Source organism: Microcebus murinus, chromosome 23, assembly GCF_040939455.1.
Source record: "Microcebus murinus isolate Inina chromosome 23, M.murinus_Inina_mat1.0, whole genome shotgun sequence".
Taxonomy (NCBI): domain Eukaryota; kingdom Metazoa; phylum Chordata; class Mammalia; order Primates; family Cheirogaleidae; genus Microcebus; species Microcebus murinus.
In genome coordinates, this window is record NC_134126.1 from 32,008,097 (window position 1) to 32,014,096 (window position 6,000).

The 6,000-nt window shown below is 53.5% G+C and overlaps 1 long non-coding RNA gene across 1 annotated transcript; it reads right to left on the minus strand.

Annotated features, from left to right (window-relative positions):
• Positions 1-407: 407 nt before the first annotated feature.
• On the minus strand, positions 408-5,500 carry LOC142863886 (uncharacterized). Its single transcript, XR_012914536.1, has 3 exons — positions 5,332-5,500; positions 4,824-4,915; positions 408-510 (listed from the first exon to the last, which is right to left on the minus strand). It is a non-coding gene; the product is annotated as an uncharacterized LOC142863886 (long non-coding RNA).
• Between the last annotated feature and the right edge of the window lie 500 nt (positions 5,501-6,000).

A 6,000-nucleotide genomic window follows, 5' to 3' on the forward strand; every position in this document is an offset into this window, starting at 1 on the left:
ATCTGATGCTATGATGAGAACGCTGGGGTCCGGAAAGGCTGAGTGAGTTACTCAAAGTCACTTGGCCGTGAAATGGTGGAGCCAGGTGTCTAACAGGAGCCTGGACGCTATTAAGCTGCTTACTTCTTGTGTTATTGTGAAGATCACATGGTAATCTTCCCCTACCCCGACGTCCCCACCCCTCCCTCCACTAATCTGGCCCCAGATCCCCTGCGCAGCCCACCAAGCACCAGCCCAGCCACACTCCACAAGTCCCCCCTGCACAGCCCGGGCGCCCTCCAGCTCCCACCAACCCGCCTGTCTGCGCCCGCGGACCCCTGCTCCGTCCCAGCCCCCAGCCTTCTGTAAACTCAGTCGCTACTTCCTGAGTGCTCTCATAGCACTTGATACTTTTTTATGGCATTTATTATTACACTGTATCATAATGAAGGGCTTGCAATTTGTTTTTTTTTTTCCAAGCACACTGTGAGTTTCTCCAGGGTGGGGATTGAGTCTTCATCAACTTTGTATCTACAGCAAGGAAAAAAAGGAAGGAAGGGAAAAAGGAAGGGAGGGAGAAAGGAAGGAGAGAGGATGGGAGAATGTAAGAGACTGCTAAATAATGTGCATTAGATTGAATCATTTTTGGTTTTGTTTTGTTTTGTTTTGTTTTGTTTTGTTTTGTTTTGTTTTTTGAGACAGAGTCTCACTCTGTTGCCCGGGCTAGAGTGAGTGCCGTGGCGTCAGCCTAGCTCACAGCAACCTCAAACTCCTGGGCTCAAGCCATCCTCCTGCCTCAGCCTCCCGAGTATCTGGGACTACAGGCTGTGCCACCATGCCCGGCTCATTTTTTCTATATATATTAGTTGGCCAATTAATTTCTTTCTATTTCTAGTAGAGACGGGGTCTCGCTCTTGCCCAGGCTGGTTTCGAACTCCTGACCTCGAGCAATCCGCCCTCCTCGGCCTCCCAGAGTGCTAGGATTACAGGCGTGAGCCACCGCGCCTGGTCTAGATTGAATCGTTTAACATTGCCGATGTTCTATGCCTTTTGATTTTAAAAAAATGGCAATGTTATAATATTTAACCTAGCATAACGAGGGTGGGTTTCCCCACTCTGCACCCCACCCAAGCACCACCGCTCCCCCCTAGTCGTCCCTGTTCCCTGCCTCTTGTTTCGGGACACGTGTCCTGACCGCACAGGACGGTTTGGATGGGGCTCACCAAGGTGGGCAGCCTGTGCCTGGGGGTCCTGGGCAGGTGCAGGCTGGAACTGGCGGGGGCTTCTGCACCTGCTGTCATTGAAACTCGCTCTCAGTGACCTCTGAACGGGAGGCGGGGCTCACTCACAGTGATGAGGAGGAGCCGTGTGCAGGTGGGGGCCCGGCCGCCCCAGTGCCGGCCACCGTCGGAGGCTGGCTGTCTCTCCAGGAAGACCTTGACTCTCCACTCCGCCCCGGGTCTTGTCCTCTTGTCTTGGGGCTTCCCCTCCCTCTAGCCCTGGGCCCCCATCTCTTCCTTCCCCTTTGCCAGCCCAAGGGACCCTCTTCAGTTGTGGGGGATGAGAGGCGGATGACCAGCCTCTTCCCTCCGGGTTCTCTCTAATTTTGCTTGTGACTTAAAGTCCTTGCACCACCCAGTCCTGGCCTTCTACGTGGATCCTCCCACTTAGTTGGGAAGTTAAAGAGGAAAGAGAGTTATTTTCACGCTTTTCTGCGTCTTCACTAGATCTGCCCTCATTCCCTAATCCTCCCCCAGGAAGAGAGTCCTCTCCGACTACTGGTACAAGTGTCGGGAAATGCAGGGGTTAAGCGGAGGGCACAGAGTAACTTTTCAAGAGTCATTTCACCTCAGGCCAATGTGGCTGCCTTGGTCAAAAAGCCCTTTGAAATGCTGCTGAAAAACATCCCGTGGGGTTCAGCCACACGCACTGCCTAGGGCGCTGGCATTCATCACCGTCCCTGAAAACCCTCAGTCTGGTTGCATTTCTGGAGAGCTGGCACTTCCATTTATTTGTTTATTTATGTATTTATCTATTCATTCATTCGTTTAGAGATGGGGTCTTGCTCTGTGGCCCAGGCTGGAGTGCAGTGGCACAGTCATGGCTCACAGCAGTCTCAAACTCCTGGGCTCCAGTGATCCTCTATCATTAGTCTCCCACGTAACGGGGACTACAGTCGCGTACCACTACACCCAGCTAACTTTCTTTTTTCTTTTTTTGAGACGGGGTCTCGCTTTGTTGCCCAGGCTAGAGTGAGTGCCGTGGCGTCAGCCTAGCTCACAGCAACCTCAATCTCCTGGGCTCAAGCGATCCTCCTGCCTCAGCCTCCCGAGTAGCTGGGACTACAGGCATGCGCCACCATGCCCGGCTAATTTTTTTCTATATATATTAGTTGGCTATGTATAGTAGAGACGGGGTCTCACTCTTGCTCAGGCTGGTTTCAAACTCCTGATCTCAAGCAATCCGCCTGCCTCGGCCTCCCAGAGATGATAGGATTACAGGAGTGAGCCACTGCGGCCACCCTACTTTCTTTTTTCTTTTTTTTTTTTTTTTTTTTTTTTTTTTAAGGCTGGTCAAGTGGAGCAGTGGGAGTGGAGAAGGACAAAGGAATCTGTAACTGGTTGTGATCAATTAGTTGTAAACACCACTGCACTCGGACCAACCTACTTTCTTTTTTCTTTAGAGATGGGGTCTTGCTATGTTGCCCAGGCTGGTCTCTAACTCCTGGGCTCAAGTTGATCCTCCCACCTGGGCCTCCCAAAGTGCTGGGATTACAGGCGTGAGCCACTGTACCCAGCGAGAGCCGGCACTCCAGAGGCTAACCTTGTATGATTCCCTAGCCCCCCTAATTTTCAAAGTGTTAAATGCTCATGTGCTGTCAGTGTGCACTGCAGTTTCTGGCCAAAGCAAAAATCTATTAAAATTGCAGAAAATGCTGCATCCTTGGAGATTGAACATAAGTAGCTCCCAGGCCGGGGCACGGGTGGTTATGGTGGTGGCCTCTTTTGCTGAGCATAATTAATTTTGAGAGTCATCCACCCTGTATCACGTATCAATCGTTCACTATTTCTTTTTACTGCTGACTAGCATTCCGATGTGTGACATGCCACCATTCCAGTTTCTTTAGCCCTTCCCCCTGTTGATGGACGTTTGTGCCGTCTCCAGTTTGGGCCAGTGACAGAACTGCTGCGTGCAGAACCGTCCTCGTACAAGCCTTTGCGTGGACACTCGGAGCAGATGACTCCGTAGGGCCCCCCCCCCACCTTCTCGGCAGTTCAGCTGCTGCCAAGGCCAGATTCGTCCTTTTCCTTCTCTGTGACTCTCAACACAGGAGGAAACCGGCGGGCAGCTTGCTTGAGTCTGAACCCTGCCCTGCCACGTGCAGCGTGACCTTGGGCCACTCTCTGCGTCCTGGTTTGCTTTACGGGGATGCCGATCGCACCTACTCCCTGGGGTGGCTGTCAGCGTTCGGAACGGATCGGAGGAGTTTAGTGCAGGGCCCGGCATGATGTCCAGACGTGGCGGCTGCTATTACTTCACATCGCTGAGCTCTATACAGCCCAGACAGGGGCTCCCTCTGGGATCTCTGAGCAGTGACCCCAACCCTTTCTAGTGGCTCCATTTCACAGAGGAGTAACTGAGTCCCAAACGAAAGAGCGACTTGAGTAGGGCCAGTCTCTGAGCTGGGAGTTAACCACAGGTACGTCCGGATGGCCAACTATTTCCTGGTCAGGCGATGGGCAGAGTGGCAGAGCAAGTCGGAATTTTCCAATCATGTCGCAGCTGACCGGAAGACTCTGAGCCCCCAAGGGGTTAATAATGCAAAATCACACTCATGGCCCAGCACGGTGGCTCACGCCTGTAATCCCAGCACTCTGGGAGGCCGAGGCGGGAAGATCGCTTGAGCTCAGGAGTTCAAGACCAGCCTGAGCAAGTGCAAGACCCCGTCTCTACTAAAAATAGAAAGAAATTAATTGGCCAACTAAAAATACATAGAAAAAATCAGCCGGGCATGGTGGCGCGTGCCTGTAGTCCCAGCTACTTGGGAGGCTGAGGCAGGAGGATCGCTTGAGCCCAGGAGTTTCAGGTTGCTGTGAGCTAGGCTGACGCCACGGCACTCTAGCCCAGGTGACAGAGTGAGACTCTGTCTCAAAAAAAAACAAAAAAAAACCAACAAAAAAACAAACAAACAAAAAACCAATCCCATGTAGTCAGTTCCCAGGACCCAGCAAAATCTCAGTGAAATCACGAAGAATGGCAGGAGGTGGTGGCAGACAGGCTGCCCAGGCTCCTCTACCTGCCCACGGGGCTCCACACAGCCGGAGAGATCAGAACCCAGAACCCAGGAGGGGCTTCCGTGGGCTCAGGTAGGCGGGTAGAGCCCTGGGAAGCATTTCAGGGCTTTGGCCACTTTGCAGACCAGGGCTCCGAATTCTGGCTCTGCCCCAGGCATGGGTGGGGCACCTGCAGCCTCAAGGCCACACGTGGCCCTCCAGATCCCCACGTGCGGCCCCTCGACTGAAGCCAAACTTACGGAGCAGATCTGTGTATTGAAAGGATTTGTTCCATAAAATTTGGATTCAGGCAAAAGGCCTCACTCAGGGATCCAGAGGGCCCCACGAGGTCCCACGGCCCCACAAACCCAGAAGTTCGGTGGCTGAACACAGTAGACGCTCATTTCTCTTTCACGCTGCACGAGCAGCATAGATAGGCGTGAGGGTGCGGGTGAGCCTTAAAGCCTCCGCCTTAGAGGTGCCCACGTCCCTTCCGCCACCTTGCATTGGTTACAGAAGGCTGCATGGCCACAGCTGCCACCAAAGGGGGATGAGAACGTGCACTCCTACCTTGTGCCAGGGGGCAGAGAGGCGGAAATATTCGGCAAACAGCACTCATGACGACTGCACCGGCCAAGAGAACTTTGAGCCTGTTTCCTCTTCTGCAGAATGGGGCCGACAATAGTATTTGCCCCACAGACTGTTGGGAGGACTGAGGATTTATGTAACGCCCTTGGCATGAGGAGGCACTCGGGTAGTGAAACTTAGATCCCCTTCCAGGCAGCCCCTGGTGAGACCGCGACCGGGGGGTTTGCGAGCAACGAGGGTGCAGCCAGCCAAGTCTCCCTGCCCTGCAAACGCTCGGCCTGGCCCCCGAGGCCCCACCACGGCCTGGGCAGCAGCAGAGGATAATTTTCTGAAATCTGTCTTCCCCCAGCCTTTGGAGCCCACACGGACCACTCGGGCCAGCCAAATCTCACTGCCGTAACCTCCGACCTCCCCCAGCCTGTTCACACCCGTCTCTGAGACGCCTACCTCCCTCCCTCCTCCCTCTGTGACCACTTAATGTCAAGCCCACCCTTCTGTTCAGTTAGAGGATAGAAGCCCATTGAAGAAGGGATGGAGAATCCGGGGAAACGTGAAGGAAATTAGTATCCATTCTGTGCTGGTCACTGGGCTGGATGCCCGCCCGACCCGGGCTACCTCATTCCAACCTCATAATAGCCCTGTGATGCAGTGAGCGCCATCATCCTCATTCTGGGATGGGGGGGCTGATGCCTGGAGTTGTGTAACAGCCAGGGGGCACCGCTAGTCGGCAGCAGAGCTGGGATTGGAACCCAGTTCTCTGTGACGCATAAGACCCCACTTCCATTTGGGGGCTGTCTTATGTTATTTCATTGAGAGCTAATTTTTTTTTTTTGAGACAGAGTCTCGATTTGTTGCCCAGGCTAGAGTGAGTGCCGTGGCGTCAGCCTAGCTCACAGCAACCTCAAACTCCTGGGCTCAAGCCATCCTCCTGCCTCAGCCTCCCCAGTAGCTGGGACTACAGGCATGCGCCACCATGCCCGGCTAATTTTTTCTCTATATATTTTTAGCTGGCCAATTAATTTCTATTTTTAGTAGAGATGGGGTCTCGCTCTTGCTCAGGCTGGTCTTGAACTCCTGACCTTGAGTGATCCTCCCACTTCGGCCTCTCAGAGTGCTAGGATTACAGCCTCTCAGAGTGCTAGGATTACAGGCGCGACCT